General features: G+C 42.3%; 1 pseudogene across 1 annotated transcript in view; it reads left to right on the forward strand.

Annotated features, from left to right (window-relative positions):
- The window catches only part of LOC308370601 (vacuole membrane protein 1-like), a 38,381-nt pseudogene extending 21,107 nt beyond the window's left edge, over positions 1–17,274 (forward strand). The window contains exons 4-6 of the transcript in view: positions 13,882–13,984; positions 15,394–15,441; positions 17,251–17,274. The product of the transcript in view is annotated as a vacuole membrane protein 1-like (transcript). The remainder of the gene's footprint in view (positions 1–13,881; positions 13,985–15,393; positions 15,442–17,250) is intronic.
- Positions 17,275–19,022: the final 1,748 nt, after the last annotated feature.

Consider the following 19,022-nt stretch of genomic DNA (forward strand, 5'->3'; position numbering starts at 1 on the left):
CTTTGTCGCGTAGGTCTTGTAAACGACACTTATGCTATGTATTTTTCACTTTTCTAAACGTTATACTTTTTAAGATATTAAAGAAAAACGAATATAAATTTCTCCCATTGACTTACATTGGGCCATTATGACATCATAATAGGGTCTTTAAACTGGCTTGCACCTGTGCTTTACTCTGCCGTGCTAAGGCAAAAGACCGTAACTTCAAGTTTGGTCAAAAATGAGTTTTTGACGTATTTGTAAAATATCAGCAGTAATTAAACAAATGTACTGATATTAAATGTACTACTAACATGCCATTATCAAATAATTAAAGCCAGTGACATCAGTATTTTGGTTGATTTCACGATGTATAGGCTACCGACAGTTAGCATACCAAGCTAGGTAGCATTACCATTAGAATTGCATGGCAGATATGCTAAGCTATCGGGCTATTCCCCCACCCAGTGCCTGTGGCTAGTCCGAAAAAGGTGCATCTAAATCGGGTAACTTCGCTTGGCGAGCGGGGGCATGTGGAGGGGGAAAATGGGCCTCATTCTCTATCGTTCTCTCTCTCTCTCTCTCTCTCTCTCTCACACACACACACACACACACACACACACACACACACACACACACACCCCAATGGACTGACATAGATGTTTTATGTGTTTCATGTGACAATTCAAGTTCATTATTTTATGTGCTTAATGTGATAATTCAATGGTGTGTGTGTGTGTGTGTGTGTGTGTGTGTGTGTGTGATAATCATTGTATTGGTAATTGTGATAAATGAAATAGTATTACTACTGATTAATGAATAGGGTCATTATTCCATTGTTATCATACCACTGAGCTTTAACATAGAAGTTACTGCCTTCTGCCTTAGTATGCTTCACTGACACCTGTGCCAAATCCAAAGAACCTCTTCTCTCTCTGTCCCTCTCAATTTAACTGTAACTAGGAACATTAAGACACCATCCATTCTCTATTTTTTTTTCTCTCCATCTCTCCATCTTTCTCTCTGTCAACTTTCTCTCACGCTCAATCTCTCTTCTTCACTCCATTTTTATCTCCTTTTTTCAATATTTTCACTCTCTCTTTATCTCTTCATCCAGAGCCACTCTTGTTCACTCTTCTTTCCTTCTTCCACTCTTCTTTCCTTTCTTATTTTCTTCTTCCATTTTTCTTTCCTTCTTCCACTCTTCTTGCCTTTCTTTTTTCCTTCATCCACTCTTCTTTCCTTCTTCCACTTTTCTTTCCTTTCTTCACTCTTCTTTCCTTCTTACACTCTTCTTTCCTTTCTTCTTTCCTTCTTTCACTCTTCTTTATTTCCTTATTTCCTTCTTCCACTCTTCTTTCCTTCCTTCACTCTTCTTTCCTTTCTTCTTTCATTATTTCACTCTTCTTTCTTTTCTTCTTTCCTTCTTCCACTCTTCTTTCCTTTCTTCACTCTTCTTTCTTTTCTTCTTTCCTTCTTTCACTCTTCTTTCCTTTCTTCTTTCCCTCTTCCACTCTTCTCTCCTTTCTTCACTCTTCTTTCCTTTTGTCTTTCCTTCTTCCACTCTTCTTGCCTTTCTTTTTTCCTTCATCCACTCTTCTTTCCTTCTTCCACTTTTCTTTCCTTTCTTCAATCTTCTTTCCTTCTTACACTCTTCTTTCCTTTCTTCTTTCCTTCTTTCACTCTTCTTTCTTTTCTTCTTCCTTTCTTAACCTTTGCATTTCATGCACTGGTATTTCCTTCAGGAAATGCATTTTCTAGTTATTCTTGTTACCTTTTTCTGCGATTAATTCAGCCCGAACCGCTTAACGTAGAAACTTCATTCAAACTTTGTCGCGTAGGTCTTGTAAAGGACACTTATGCTATGTATTTTTTCACTTTTCTAAACTTTATACTTTTTAAGATATTAAATAAAAACGAATCTAAATTTTCCCATTGACTTACATTGGGCCATTATGACATCATAATAGGGTCTTTAAACTGGCTTGCACCTGTGCTTCACTGACAGCTGCACCAAATCAAAGGAACCTCTTCTCTGTCCCTCTCAATTTAACTGTAACTAGGAACATTAAGACACCTTCCATTCTCTACTTTTTTTTCTCTCCATCTCTCCATCTTTCTCTCTATCCCTCTCAGTCTACTTTCTCTCACACTCAATCTCTCTTCTTCACTCCATTTTTATCTCCTTTTTTCAATATTTTCACTCTCTTTTTCTCTTCCACTCTTCTTTCCTTCTTTCACTTTTCTTTCCTTTCTTCACTCTCCTTTCTTCTTTCCTTCTTTCACTCTTCTTTCCTTTCTTCTTTCCTTCTTCAACTACTATTCCCTTCTTTCACTCTTCTTTCCTTTCTTCACTCTTGTTTCTTTTCTTCTTCCACTCTTCTTTCCTTTCTTCACTCTTCTCTCTTTTCTTCTTTCCTTCTTTCACTCTTCTTTCCTTCATCCTCTCTTCTCTCCTTTCTTCACTCTTCTTTCCTTTCTTCTTTCCTTCTCCCACTCTTCTTTCCTTTCTTATTTCCTTCTTTCACTCTTCTTTCTTTTCTTCTTCCTTTCCTAACTTTTGCATTTCATGCACTGGTATTTCCTTCAGGAAATGCATTTTCTAGTTCTAATTTAGAATCTGATGTAGATCTCCAAGGTTACTAAAGAAAAGGACTGAAAGCGTCCCCAGCACTGCATTCCAGTGTGTGAGCTACGCCATGTTGTCAGTTCAACAACTCTTCTGATGTATTCATTACACGTTTTCAAAACGTTCTGGAAATTTCTTTTCACTCTCACCCTTACTAAGTTTTTGTCTTTATATCATAGCACTAATAAGAAGTAGAAGTACACCCTGTGGGTGTAGGAAATTCCCATCAAGCTTAAATGAGCATGTGATTAACAGTGTGGATTGGACCCCCAATTCATTTTTTTGTTGTTTGTGTTACTTCCTCATTTCATACCTGGTCTCTGTTGTGCTCTCTCTGTGGCCCATGTACAGTAAATTATCTAGTGAGTGCTTCCTTGTGGGGTGCCCTTCATTGTCAGTCATGAAGCCAAGCAGAAGCATCTGACAGAGACTGAGACACCCCCCAGCCCCCCTATTTGAAAATGAATGGAGGAGAGGGAAGTGTGTGTGTTCCGCGTAAGTGGGCCATTTCCATCACAGAGGTCCGTCCCGCTCAGGAGTCCATTAGCATGTTAGCAGCACAAAGCCAGATGCAGATGAGCCCCTTCCTGGGTGACTTTTGTTCTGTAACATGCACTACTGGGGCAGCAGCGGGGCACAGACAGTATTAAAGAATAACTAACCAGACAGCTGAAGTGTAGAGGAAGAGAAAGAAAGAAAGAAAGACGGTGAATGATAGGAGACATATAATTCATGGGGGGAAGAGGGTGAGAGTGAAGGGATAGAAATGAGAGCGAAAGAATGAGAATGAGAGAGAAAGTGAGAGAGAGACAGGCTGAAATACTGCAGCATGTTAGTAGTAGGTAGAGTATGTATCTGATTCACTCGTCCGGCGGGTTTGTGGTGCGGTGAGAATACGCACCAGGCAGGGTTTTCCCCTGTCCACTCGGCCAAGCGCTGTCTGAATGCGTACACATACCAAGCAGTCCATTCACAAGCACAGGGGCCGGCCTAACAAAGAGCCACTTCAAGCCCGCTGATGACATAATTAATTAACAGCCACTCACTGTCTTACTATCTTTTCAAGTCGCTGAATGAGTTCACAAGACACTCAAAACACGTTTAATCGAATCTAAATCGGTAGACCAGTGGAATCTGATTGGGACACATCTTTCCCCTTCAAGGTGCTGCTGATTCCGGGATTAACCATTCCCTTCAATGTTTCCTGAAAACACTGTATACAGGGGACGAATTTCCCCATCCAAGTTATTTGTCTGTCGGCTTATTTTGATCCTCGGTTTTCGTTGACCACAAGATTTTTTCCCTTGTGTTAGTCATTCCGTGTTGGCACTGAGGAGGCACTGGTCACCTGAGGCCCTTGTGCCCACAAAGCTGTTATTGAAAGGTGTGTGTGTGTGTGTGTGTGTGTGTGTGTGTGTGTGTGTGAGTGTGTGTGTGTGTGTGTGTGTGTGTGTGTGTGTGTGTTAGTGTGTGTGTGTGAAAGTGTGTGTGTGAGTGTGTGAGTGTGTGTGTGTGTGTGTGTGTGTTTGGAAAGCTTAGGGCTCCGCTTTAGGATGTCTCAGTTTGAGGTAGGGAGGGGGGAGAGGGTTGGTAACTTCGAACACTGACAGGGCTGAACTTGAGGTTCATTGGCTTGACTCACCCTGTCTTGTGTGAGATGCTTGCCCCGTCAAAATCAAATCATAATCCTCCTCAATTTGTAAGGAATTCGTTCAGAGAGGCGACCCTGAAAAAGTAAACTTCGTCCCTGACACTAACCAGATCCTGGTGCTCTTGATTGTGTTTAGACATCTGCCCAATGAGGGGGTCATTACGATCAGATGTGTTAATGGTAAATATTAGCATTCAGATTGTCTTTTTTTCTCCCTAGCTGGAGGTTGCCTGGAAGCAAGGGCCAGAACCGGGCCTCCGAGGGGCCCATACCAGAGAGGTGAGCCCCACGTTCTGTGGGAGGGCTCAAGAGCCTCTGGGTTCTGCTCTCCTTTCTCATTCGGCTCTGGCACATTTGTTTTTTGTCTCTTCTGTGATCTCACACGCACACGTACACATGCATGCACACACATGAACACTCACACACAGACTCAGACACACACACACACACGCACGCACGCACGCACACACACACACACACACACACACACACACACAGACACACACACACACACACACACACACACACACACGCGCGCGCGCGCACACACACACATACACACACACACACATACACATACACACACGCGCACACACACATGCACGCACAGGCCACCCAGGGCCTGCTGAGTCAAAATCGACTGATGATATGCTGATGAGTTCATCTCATGTGCCGGTGCTTTAGTGATGTGGGTGTTTTTGTTGATTCAAACTATTTTGTCCATATTTTTGTTTGTGTGGCCCGAAATTGGACAGGGATTCTGTAAACAAGCCCTCAACCAGTAGATTAATCTGTTATTGAGAGGACCAGCATCAACAATAAAATGCCACAAGACAGAGCACAACTGATTAATTGGACCCACATAAACACAGACATACAAAACACACACACACACACACACACACACACACACACACACAAACACACACTCACACACACACACACACACACACATGCACTACTCCGTGTAAGCCTCGTGTCCTTCCTTAACTGCAGTGTTGGACTCTTACTTACTCAGCACCAGAATGTGTCACAGTGGACTGTTGGACTTACTCAGCACCAGAATGTGTCACGGTCAGCCCCACACATGACACAGCCCCGGTCCCTGGCCCTCTCCTCTCCTCCGCAGGGCCCTCAGGGTCAGGCCTGCTCTCTCCCACACCAGGCACCAGACCAGTCACCGTCTCAGAGCCTCCAGCCAGCAGCAGCAGCAGCCTTAGTCACCGCACACTGCAAGCGCTCTGGTTTTAAGAGAACATGGTTAAGCTGCATGGGGCCACTAAAATGAAATGGGAGGCAGTGACTAACTCCGGATAGACTGAGAACAGCAAAAATTAAACGCAGAAAAAAAAACACAGGCTGAGCATGGCTAAATATATATGTGTGATATCTAAATATAAAACAGCTGAGAATAGGTGAATAAGCATGTTGTAAAGGGAATTACCACAATGATTTGAGATATGTGGTGAGTGAAGTAATTGGGACCATTTAAAAACTTTTTTATAGTGTTTTCTTCAATTCATCCACCTCTCACTGTTGCACAAAAGCATTACCCAGTACTATTTCAAAATATGGTACCTTATGTTTAATACAATCAGCATGAAACTTAGTGTGTGAAATGAATAAGAAAAAAAATATTAACACTCAAACTGCAACGTTACTAGCTGCCTAATATGGTAAACGTTGCTTGTAGCGATGTGACCTTGATTGTTGCTTCTTTTGTGGCCACCACTGTCTGTCTGAGACACTTTTCAGACTTGTGGTGAGAGTCAGAATGCGAGAGAAGAGTGGAAATTCAGTGCAAAGGAGTGTAATGGATGGAGTGCACTTTCACTCATCAGTCTGTGGGTAAAGAGAGAGAGTAAGAGCGAGAGAGACAGAGAGAGAGAGAGAGTGAGACAGAGAGCTGCAGGCTTGCAGCCATTACTTACTTACCTGAAACCACATAAATGGCTGTTGAGGTACAGGACAGGTGGAGGACACCTGGCTGAATGAGCTTGAGTATGTCATGCTGGGTCAGGAACAAAACTTATTATATCAATTGTTTGTATTGTATGTCTGGCTTTATATTGAGTATATATAAATATACACTACCGTTCAAAATTTTGGGGTCAATTAGAAATGTCCTTATTTTTCAAAGAAAAGCACTGTTTTTTTCAAAGAAGATGACATTAAATTAATCAGAAATACACTCTATACATTGTTAATGTGGTAAATGACTATTCTAGGTGGAAATATCTGGTTTTTAATTAAATATCTACATAGGTGTATAGAGGCCCATTTCCAGCAACTATCACTCCGGTGTTCTAATGGTACATTGTGTTTGCTAATCGCCTTAGAAAACTCATGGATGACTAAAAAACCCTTGTGCAATTATGTTAGCACAGCTGAAAACTCTTTTGCGGGTGAGAGAAGCTATAAAACTGGCCTTTATTTGAGCTAGTTCAGTATCTGGAGCATCACATTTGTGGGTTCGGTTATACTCTCAAAATGGCTCGAAAAAGATAACTTTCATGTGAAGCTCGCCAGTCTTTTCTTGTTCTTAGAAAGAACGCTATTCCATGTGAGAAATTGCGAAGAAACTGAACTTTTCCTACAACGGTGTGTACTACTCCCTTTAGAGAACAGCAGAAACGGGCTCTAACCAGAGTAGAAAGAGAAGTGGTAGGCCCCGGTGCACAACTCAGCAAGAAGACAAATATATTAGAGTGCCTAGTTTAAGAAATAGACGCCTCACAGGTCCTCAACTGGCAGCTTTATAAATGGTACCCACAAAACGCCAGTGCCACCTTCTACAGTGAAGAGGGGACTCTGGGATGCTGGCCTTATAGGCAGAGTGGCAAAGAAAAAGCTATATCTGAGACTGGCCAATGAAAAGAAAAGATTGATATGGGCAAAAGAACACAGACATTGGACAGAGGAAAATTGGAAAAAAGTGTTCTGGACGATTTTAAAGTTTGAGGTGTTTGGATCATACAGAAGAACATTTGTGAGATGCAGAACAGGTGAAAGGATGCTGGAAGAGTGCCTGACGCCATCTGTCAAGCATCTTGGCCGAATGGTACGCAAGAAGTGCCCATCAAGCCAATCCAACTTGTGGGAGGTGCGTCAGGAAGCGTGGGGTGAAATTTCTACAGATTACCTCAACAAATTAACAGCTAGAATGCCAACGGTCTCCAATGTTGTAATTGCTGCAAATGGAGCCTTTTTTGACAAAAGCAAAGTTTGAAGAACCAAATTAATATTTCAAATAAAAATCATTATTTCCAACCTTGTCAATGTCTTGACTATATTTTCTATTCATTTTGCAACTCATTTGATAAATACAAGTGCGAGTTTTCATGGATAACATGAAATTGTCTGGGTGACCCCAAACTTTTGAACGGTAGTGTATATATATGTATATATACATTGAGAGAGAGAGAGAGAGATAACACAGCACAGATCCATTGCTCTTCATTCAAGTGTGTTTGTGTGTGTGTGTGTGTGAGAGAGAGAGAGAGACAATATGTGCGTGTTAGTGTGTAATCACAGCAGCTCTAGAGAATCTGTTCAAGCACACACATATTGTACATACACATACACACACATACACACACACACGGTACATCAATGGGCAAAGGAAGGGCAGGGCACTGCTTGATGCAGCAGCCATCTCTCTCTCATCCTTCCAGACGCCCATCTCGCTCTCCGCCTCCGCCCCAGGCTGTGACAGCACTGTCTGGGGCAGGGGCCTGCGGAGGAACCTAGGGCCAGGCCTCCTCCGTCTGGAGGTCCAGTGACTCAGTGGCTCTCTGTGAAGCCACAGGAAGTTCCCAGCACTGCCCAGGGATATTATTTGCCAAACGTTGAGCTTTTTCTGTGTGTGTGTGTGTGTGTATGTGTGTGTGTGTGTGTGTGTGTGTGTGTGTGTGTGTGTGTGTTCGTTTGGATCGTACCACCGTGTGACTTCTATTTCACGGCATCAGAAGAAAACCTTTAGTTAATTTCAATCAATTGTCATGTGGCACTGCTCACCTAGTGACAGCATCCTGCTTGTCTGGGCTTGCTCAGGTGTGTGTGTGTGTGTGTGTGTGTGTGTGTGTGTGTGTGTGTGTGTGTGTGTGTGTGTGTGTGTGTGTGTGTGTGTGTGTGTGTGCGTGTATATGGGGGGTGGGTGGCTAGTCTGGGAAGTGACACGGATGCCAGTTGGCTATAATTAGGCCCACTCTCCTTTTTTCCCGGCATCTCCATGGGACACCCAAGGGGGGCCAGTTGGTGGAGCCTCTTGTTCCCCTCCTAACCCCTCTCTCTCTCTCTCTTTCTTTCTCTGTCCCGTGAGCTGATAAGTCAAGAGGTGATCTCACCCTCTTCCCCTCTCCTTTGTTTAGTCTCATTCCCTCTCCCCCCACCACCACCACTACACACACACACACACACACACACACACACACACACACACACACACACACACACACACACACACACACACACACACACACATACACACCCTTTTTCTTTACTGTCAGCTCTGGCTGTTTAAACAGAGGTTGGCACAAATGGTTTAGGGGTGAGTGCCTGTTTGTGTGTGTGTGTGTGTGTGTGTGTGTGTGTGTGTGTGTGTGTGTGTGTGTGTGTGTGTGTGTGTGTGTGCGTCTGTCTGTCTGTGTATGTGCGTGTGTGTGTGATTAACACCCATAGTGTTTGGGGATCTCCATCCTCTATGAGGCCTCATATTTTAACAGTGAGGTCATGGGGAAAGATTGTGATGTTAATGCGGAGGCAGATCAAACCTAACGTTACTAACCCACCTTAGGCTCATTTAAAACCCTGAGGGAGAGAAAGATGGTGCAGCCTGTCGTATTTATCATGTCACCTCCACACGCCTGTACCGTCTCTGCCAACTGAAAGTAGAATTTCTTTTCAATTATTTAGAGACGTGCAACGTGGTAAAAGTCATTACGGCCATGCCCATCAAACTGAAGGCCTCATATTTCTCAACTGGTCTTTGACAGGGAAAGGGTGTCAAGCCAAATCAGATCCTGCCAACAGAAACAAAGACCAAGTGTTTGTGTGCGGACATATGAATATATTTGTGTGCATGTATTTGTAGCTTAGTGTGTGTGTGTTGTGCACACACTTACACACACACACACACACACACATATATATATATACACAGTGTGTCTGTTCATATTTGTGTGTGCTACAATAGGTCTGAGCTTCTGTGTGTGTGTGTGTGTGTGTGTCAGAGCTCATGGTGGCGATTTGTGTTTTGGCGGGCTGCTTCTGGACGGCCCTAAGGTCAAAGGGCACTTCTTACTCATGCTGTGTGGAATTTGCTCACGAGGAAACAAACATTTCGAAAACCAATCAAATTACTTTTCTTTAACGGCTGCAGGAAACGGTATCTCATTAAAAGTTTGCCGCTTGATGCCTGATACTTGTTAACGCTTTGGAACAAGAGGGCAGCGAGAGAGACAGAAACTGTGTTTTGTTTCCTTCTCGACATTTCTGTTGACCTAAGACAGTACACTGCTATGAGACACCTTGGTGCCTCACAGTTGCCTGTCTATTGATTCTGAACACTGTTTTTTTTGTTGGGAAAGTGACTGATTTCACTGAAATCATTTATGATAAGAATTCATCAGCTCCTTATTTCTTTGTGTTAAAAGAAAGGATGACATTTGGCCTGCTATAAATCATGAATGTCTTAGATCATGTGATCATAGTTTGTGAGACTCGTGACTCTACCTTCCAGCATGTGTACATCTAGTCAGACCTTGGCTGAATTTTCAGCCATTTTGATTTCCGGCCAAGTCCATCTCGTCACCAGCAAGCAATTTATGGGCTCACAGACGGCAGTCGTCTGGGAAAGATTTATGTTTGTTGTTGTGTTCTCCGCCATAGTCAGTTGCTGTTGCCGTGTTGTGTATTTTTTAAACTGTTGTTTATCAGAGGATAGGGTCATGGTATGGATGATGATGATGATGATGATGATGGCTATCTCAGGACCTCTGTCTGAATCACCCCATTAATTACCGCCACTGACCTCATGGCCAGAAATGAGCTCATTTGACTTAAGGGAGACTAATGGCTACTTTATTTTAATCTAATGACCTGGGAAGTGTACCGGCTCTATCATAATGTCTGTGTTAGTGTCTTGTGGCGTCACCTTTCGCATCTGTCCCCCTCGGTCCAGTGTGTTCTCTGCTGAGGCCCCTGTGCGTATATCTTCATGTTTGTCATGTTGTCATGTTAAGTATACACAAAGGGAGTGAACAAAATGCTCTGGTTTCAATAGACTTTGAATTGAAATTAAATTCAACAAAATGACTCTTTAGCATTTGACCTAGTGTCGATCACTGGTGTTATATTCTCTTTAGCCCCCAGAGTGACTCAAGAAAAGACAAAATAATTAATTCACCCTGTTGTTTGACTTTCAATAAGAGTTTGACCATGTATTAACATATATTCATAGGTTTGCAGTAAACAAGATTGTTATGGCTTTAATTAGCTGTACTGGGACCATTTTAGACTGATACTTAAAAAAAACATAGTACATTGGAATAGTAAAGCACCAAAACATTGCATATTTGCAGATTCTCATTTCCACGAGCATTATTTCTGCCAGGGTTCAAACACAGTAAACTTGAATTAGTGTGCAGCTTAAGTTTGCTATACTGGCCATGTTTATAAAAATATATATATTAAACATATTATCATTTTTTATTTGCTAGTAGTTAAACCAATTTATATCTTTCAGAATATATCGTGTGGAAAAATGTCAACATTATATTCAAAACTTTCTGTGTGAATTCAGATAGCTATCGAAATTCATTATTACTTAATTAGAATTTTAGACATTTTATATGAAATGCACTGAGTGAATGTCATATTCATCGTTGTATTGTGAATCAAGGTGAAGATTAGTTTCTTTCAGAAGATTCCAAATAACAAATGATTACCAAAAGATAAAGATATGCCTGTATTCATTACTAACATAGCCCTAATTATTTAAATATATTTTTGTAGTGTATATCAGTACGAAAACTAATACTTTGATTCTTTTTTCCTGTATTAAAGGTTTATCAGTTAACATACTAGATTATAATATATATATATATATATATATATATATGTATAACCATTACTGTACAAACACAATGTGTTAAATACCTTTAAAAATAAATGGGAAAAAATATATATAAAAGAAGACAGAATACTACGTCAGATTTTAAGAACATTACAACATGTTGCAGGATGTTAAGGATGGGTCACTCCTAACTAAGTTTGTTTTTGTTGAACCTCACACATTAACGGCTGGGACACTATTGTCTATAAAGCAAAGCATTAGAGAGTGAATGAACACATAGTATTAAAGAGACTGTATGTCCTGCTGCGTTTTCAATGGGATTTTTATTGAGTTATAAAAAACTTTGAAAGGAATTTGCACATTGTTCATGGCACAAAACAGTCCCTGGTGTGGGATTATTTCCCCCATGTTGTTTCAATGTGTTGCCTACTTCTCAAATGTGTTCTTGTGAAGTTAAAGAGACCTCCTGGTTCATCAAACACAACTGCCACATACGAAAACTTTTAGACAGGTCTTTCTGTGTAACTTCAGAGACAGCAGTGACTAAAACATGTTCTCTAAATGGACTCTTCACACTATGATTAATGCCTCAACTATGTATTTTCCCCAAAGTGTGGGCAGACTTGCTTTAGCGCATTTGAGACACCCAAATAAAATGTTAAAATTACATTACATTAAGATTTCAAAGGCAACATTTTAAGAACTTGTGGCACCACACTCAAGTTGTTCTGTTTTAAGATGCTTTCCCTTAAGATCAGTGTAAGTATACTCACATTACGATTGCCTCCCTTTTGTGCAGGTAAAAACAGGTTCCTCTAATGTTACAGATCCGAGGAAGAGAGAAAATTTGATTTATCCTTTTCTTTTGAAATATGTTTTTAAGATCAATTCAGAGTTTCTAAGCTAGGATTTTCATCATCATCATTATCATCTTCACCACACAAAATCTGAAAAGATCAGGCCACATTTTTTTTGGAGGGTCCATAATACATATCCGAATCTTGGCAAAAGTCAATGAAGGATCCCAGGATATTACAAAGAGGACAGTAGAGATGAAGTCAGTCCTTAGGTTTAAAAAGCATGTTTCTGAGTGTTGCATTGACTCACATAGCATTTACTCATTCAGTTGCTGGGGCAATGACTCATTCTTGCTCATCAGATGGAGCGTGTGTCGAGCCCGCCATTTCTCAAACACAAAGAAAATCCAAAGTCTTAGCCCTGTTTGTTGACTATCTTTTACTGTGTTTTTTGGAGGTATTCTGCCAGTTTATTTTCTGGTTGGTTAGATACACATTTGGCAGGTTAAATGATTTAGGAAAAGAATGGTGAGAAATCCATGGTCCCTACCGATTGTTTTACAGTACCATGCTTCCATACAATGAGTGGGAGGATGTATATGTGGTTGTTTCCTGTGTGTGCACATGTGTGGGAGAGAGAACCAGGGAGAAACAAAAGACTAACCATCGAGAAACGTTGGTTTGTGAGTTGAAACATTTGTGATATTACCTTAGATCCATTTTTGTTGAGGCTTGGATAGGCAGGGACATGCTGGTCACTAAAGAAAAGTCTTTTCCATCCAAAAGCTGTTAATTAAAGACAATAGAAATTGGTTTGTGCCGTGGGGTAGATGGCTCACAGTTAATATTTGTTTTGTGATTAATTACTAACTTCTTTTGTGCTTGAAAGGGAAGGGCCATTTGGTATTCTCTTTATTTCCCTCTTCCGTGTGTGTGTGTGTGTGTGTGTATGTGTGTGTGTGTGTGTGTGTGTGTGTGAGTGTGAGTGTGTCACTTGGTGGGGGGGGGGGGGTGGGATGGGGTTGATGGTGGTTAAATCTTGTAAAGGGTTTTCCTAATATGGGCTGTCTCTTAGGAGCTGGCCCCTCCTATAGCTGTTGGTGGGTGTGTCCTTGTCTTGCTCTCAGCCAGTGATGACACAGCCTCGACTCACTTCCTCATTAATTGGCTGAAACCAGTTCTTACAGGAACCGCTGGTGATAAATGAGAGAGTTCTGAGAAATCATTCATTTCTTTCCTCTGCTGCGCAACAGAACACTGTTGGGGACTGCTGCTTGTGTGTGTGTGTGTGTGTGTGTGTGTGTGTGTCTGTGTGTGTGTGTGTGTGTGTTTCTGTCTGTGAATGTCTACTCCTGTTTTTTGACTGTCTTTCCTTACATTTTTTTTTACTTTTGTTAAAGTGCTTAGGATATGCGACTCTCTGTACATCCTGTACTTTTTGCTTGTGTGTGTTTTTTTTCCTCCTATCTATGGGGGATGAAGTATTGAGCCATAGGCTGCCTCTCTCCCTCACTCTCTCTCCCTCTGTCTGTGCGGAGCCAGTGCACTTACTGCTCTTTCAGTGGTGAGTTACGCTGATGCGATCGGTCTTGTTCTCTTTCTCTCTCTCCCTCTCTCCCTGTCCCTCTCCTCGCTCCCTCTCTCCACCCCCTCCCTCTCTCTTTCTCCTTTCTCAGCCCCTCCCTCCTTCTCTTCTTTTCTTTCTCTCTTCCTCTCCCTCCCTCTCTCTCTCTTTGTGGATGTGTTCCAGTGTGGTGCCCTTGGTGGGTGCCTCTCTTCAGAAGCCTGTAAGGGAGTATCTGGAGGCCCAGCGTGCGAAGCTCCACCACCGGGCGGGAGAGGGCACTCCAGCTGTGAGTATGAGCCTGTTCTCTTTAAACCCGTTCACCTCTCCTTCTCTTTTTTTCCCTCTCCTCCTCCTCCTCCTCCTCCTTCTCCTGTAACTGTCTCGTTTCAAATCGGCTACTGGCTTTGTATTTCCCTTTCTCTCTTTTTTCTGTCTCACTTTCTCTCTGTCTCTGTTTGACACTGTTTGTTTTTCATTGTATGTCCTTTTCATCCTCTTCTTGTTTCATCATGTTCTCTCTCCTCTGAATTTACCCTTCTGCTACGATCTTGTTTGTAGAGTTCAGCTGTGTGAAAATTCAAACTTAATGAACCTCCTTTTGAATGAGATAGGTAGCTTTCCTCTGAGCTGTTCTGTTATAGACACAGTGATGTACATTTGCGGCGTGGAATTGAGCGGGACATTATGTGTGTGTTTGTGTGAGTGTGTCTGTGTGTGTGTGTGTGTGTGTGTGTGTGTGTGTGTGTGAGTGTGTGTGTGTGTGTGTGTGTGTGTGTGTGTGTGTGTGTGAGTGTGTGTGTGTGTGTGTGTGTGTGTGTGTGTGTGTGTGTGTGTGTGTGCGCGTGAGCGGAGGCCGGCGAGGGGCCCTGGCGGCAGGGGGATGCTGAGTCATGCCCAGCAGTCGGAGCTCCTCGGAGTGAACCGGACACTCCCCGCGTCACACACACACACACACACACACACATACACACACACACATACACATACACACTCCTCCCCTCCCTCCATCCTAGTGCCGAACCCTGATGAACCCGGCGCGGGCTTTGAGGGAGGGGTGGTGGAACAGGGGAGGGTGGGGAGGAGGGTGGTCCACACCGCTCTCTGACAGTCTATCAAATCTGTGTCTGGAACAAAGAAATCCAACTGCACCTCTCTGAGAACAGCTTTCATTCATTAACATCAGGGCACATTTTCAAAAGAAATAACACTGCTGCCTTTCAAGCTTTTGTAGTTTAGTAGTAAGTAATGTTTTTTTTTTTGCTTCAGGTTTTTAGGACATCAGGGTGGAAGAAAAAAGCGTAACTTAGACTGGAAGTTGCACAACGAGAGATTACGGTTGTTTCTGGAACAATGTTCCCTTTTTTTCTTGTAACTTGAACCTTCTGCAGTTACATGAGAGAGGTAGCGGCATTTTAAGTCTTGCTTAGGAGAAGTTACCAGTGAGAGGCCTGTGCCATGCGGAGAGACACGAGGAAGTGGGGGACCCCCCCATACTTAGATTTAGAGCCCCGATTTAGAGCTAGTTTTTTTAACAGCTATGTTCCGATCTGGACACATTTTGTTCTTCATGAAGAGGAACTGATTGGTTTCTTTGTCATGTCCTTTGTTCACAATGTACTTTGAGCTGTTTGGGATTCTTTGGTGCACTGCTTGCTTGGTGTGTTAACCCCCCTGTAACCCTCCTCCTCTGGACAGAATGGAAACGGGCTGCCGTGGCTGTACCAGAAGGTGGTGATCACCGTGGTTTGTTTCAGTCCTTCGACTCTGTGTCACATAGTTAAGCCAGGTGCTCATCCAGCAACAGAAATGTTCAGAAAAACAAAACCAAATGAGTGAGGGAGACAAGGTGACTTATTTGGGCCTCATGTCTCAAAAACCTTCTGCCTCAGTCTTAAATGTATGAAGGTCAGTATTGTAGATCCTCCTTGGAGTTAGGTATTTGGCTATTTTTTTCTGCCCCGTTTCTTGAGAGATTGTTTAGAAAGGTACTGTCATGGGCGGTCTTTCTGATTCTTCAGATAGATTTGCGTGGGACTCTATTCCATGATTCCATGATCAAATTAATTGTCAGATGAATTTTATTGACAGATGCTGTAATTGCTCAACAGAAGTATGGCCTTACTCTCCATCCATGGACTTCAGCCTATACTCGGTGCTAGATAATCAGACTTCAGTATAGGCTATAGGGTCTTAAAGCTGAAATCGAATTTGATTTAATTTGTGGATGTATTGCAAGTGCGAGTGTCTTGTGGGATGTTATGTTATGAAATTAACCATACATACTATTTTTAGCGTTTTCCCCACTGCCACTGGTGGCATTTTTATTCTGTACCCACCAAAGGACAAAAAGCCTTTTTTAGATCAGACTTTACAAAAGCACCATGATTCATTCTGGTCCTTCCCATTGTCTGGACTTTTTGTTTCTATTTCCAGTAAAGAGCATGTGAGTCAGACCCAGGGCCAAGTCAACCAGATGCTATAATGTATTGAATCGGATTAAGGCCTGTGTGTGTGCATTTATGCGTGAGGGTGACTGGCACATCTCTTCTGAGGGCCCCTTATCTTTTCGTGTTTTTTGTACTGACTTGGAGGTTCCAGTTAAAAGGGCTTCCTGGCTTGAGCGTTGTTCATTTCTACAGAGTTTGGTTGGTGAATCCATCTGCCCATCTCTCTTCTGTTTAACTGATTGTGTGTGGTTTGAACGAGATGGTAAGTGCTTCTTCATCTCTCTGCGAACTCTTATCTCCTGGCCGTCTCGTGTGGCTTTTTTTGTTGTTTTGACTCAACCATGGAAAGCATAAAGCGTCTGTAAACTCACGCTTTGTGCTTCTTCCCATTGCGGGGGCATCACTTAAAACGACCATTATGTCATCATTTATTTTTTTGCTTTTCTCGTCTTCTCTCTCGGTGGGATAACGTCAGCCAGCTTGTATGCAAAACTCGCTTCCAAGATCCATGTGTTTTTTCCTCCTTTTTCTTCTTTTAATTGCTTGTGAAACCCTCTTTTTTTCCTGGTGCCTCCTTGTAACGCTACCCCGGTATGCTAGTCTGGAAGCAACAGGCATATAAAAAATGGAACAGTGTGGAGTTTCTTTAGCGTTACCTTAAATGAACCCCCGAATGAACTCGATGCACTCGATGCACTGCACTCTCTCTCCACCGCTCACTCTCTCTCTCTGCTTGGCTGAGTGGATGAGAGAGGCAGTGGCGCAGGCACTCGCAGGCGCGCACACACAGACACACACACACACACACACACAGCTCTCCTCACAGCGAGGCTGTGCGCGGTGGGAAAGACTGCCCGGACTTATAAGCGCCGCTTCACAAAAAATAGCCCCTCTCCGCTGCAGCCACTCCTCTCACTGGCGGGGTAAGTCAATGCTGGCAGGTTGATGTGTGATTTGCTCGGTCGACGGATGTGTGCATGTGTGTGTGTGTGTATGTGTATGTGTACGTGTACGTGTACGTGTACGTGTACGTGTACGTGTATGTGTATGTGTATGTGTATGTGTATGTGTATGTGTATGTGAATGTATGTTTTTCTGTTTTCAGTCGTACTCCCAGCCTGTCAGATAGCTTATCAGACTGGTGTTGGCTGTTAAATTGCATGGCGACAAAAGTCTGTAGGCTGTCTGACATTTTGGGCTCTTTCATCGACAGGCATTTTTTTGTGTGTCTGTGTATTTATTTTGATTTTTGAAAGGGTTGTCACATTTGTCCCCGTTTTAATGTTTTTTTTGTCATTGTCATTAAATATACAGACATATATTGTACACGTTTGATGGATTGCTTTTGGCTAATCCTTACTTTTACTCTTATTTTTGTAAACATGAATTACAAGAGGCACGCCAGGGTCAGTCATGTTCGAATCTGTGCCATGTAAAAAGAATCTCGGAACTACCAGTGTACTACCATCTAACACAGTTAAATGGGGCTGTATGTATGAGTGTGCATTTGTGGGTGTGTGCATGATATCTCTCTCTCCCTCTCTGTGTGTGAGCATGCTCTCTCTCTCCCTCTCCCGCTCCCTGTGGGTGTATGCGTGTGCCTCAGTTCCTCCACAGTATTACTGTCTTCCCGTTCATACAGGCTTCTGTGTGTATTTCCGGGGTTTGGATCAGTCCACTTGAATTTCTTGGGAATCCAGAGAGCCCATGCATTCACCCGTATGCGCGCACACGCACACACACACCTTATTCTAACACATGCTGCAATGGCAGAGAATTGGTGAGGTGCTCGCAGCAGACTCCCTCCCCTCCGCCCTCCCCTTACTCACTGGCTCCCCTCCAGTCTTGCTCAACACTTTTTTGGTTGTTGTTGTTGTTAGGAGCTGTATCTTTGTGTCCTGATTTTTTGGGCGATTTTTAAACTTTTTAAACTAGTACTACTTTTGATTTAACTGAAGGCCTAGATGGGTTACGCTTTTTTATAAAGAAAATTAAGTTCTTTATTCTCATTATTATATGCTTGGACTAGTCTGCTTGGCCTGATCACTCAGGGAGCCTTTTTTTTTCCTCTGTAGTTTTCAGAACATCCTGTTCTGTGAGGAAGCCCCCTTTCATAACTCTTTTTTCTGTAATCCTGTTTATGTGCAATGAATGTGCTGACTTTAACTGGTTGTTGTCTTTTTTTCCCTCAAATAAAATCGGAGACCCTTAAATATTGTGTGTTGTCTTTTGTTATCTTTTCATATTACGGCTGAAGATCAATGTGAACAAATGGGAAAGGATTTTTTTTTTTAGAAGAGGACCAATTATCTCTCTCTTCTTAACTTCTTAGTGACAATTACTCCCAAACAGCGCCTCTCAGCAGTAGTGGAAACCCCCATATCCTCGAGCTGCACTGCCTCCTTATGCAGTGGAAAAAGAGACTTTCTTTCAGACCCAGTCAACTCAACTCAGTCAGTCTGCTCATAATAATCCTATTCAGGTGCCTCAACCAGGTAAATAAAATGTGTAGTGTATACTGTATATATACATATGCATACACACAGTCACCCATACACACACACACACACACATATATATATATGGGCCATTCTACCGAATTGGTGCAAAGTCAGGTCGGAAATATTTGGATTTTTTTTATGTTTTATTCCCAAAACTTTGTCCGTATGTATATTGTACCATATCTAAAGTACACATATCTAGCAAAAGAACAGTCAATTTTTATATTGTATTTTCAGAATGTGTTGGAACGTTTTACCTCTTCCAAAAATTGTCACTACCGAAACATCACATTTACTATAGTAAAAAAGTATTATTATTGACCTGTTCAGATTGTGTTTTCTTCCTTTCTCTGAAGGGTATTTTTACAAATATTTC

Source organism: Sprattus sprattus (assembly GCF_963457725.1).
Source record: "Sprattus sprattus genome assembly, chromosome: 1".
Classification (NCBI taxonomy): Eukaryota; Metazoa; Chordata; class Actinopteri; order Clupeiformes; family Clupeidae; genus Sprattus; species Sprattus sprattus.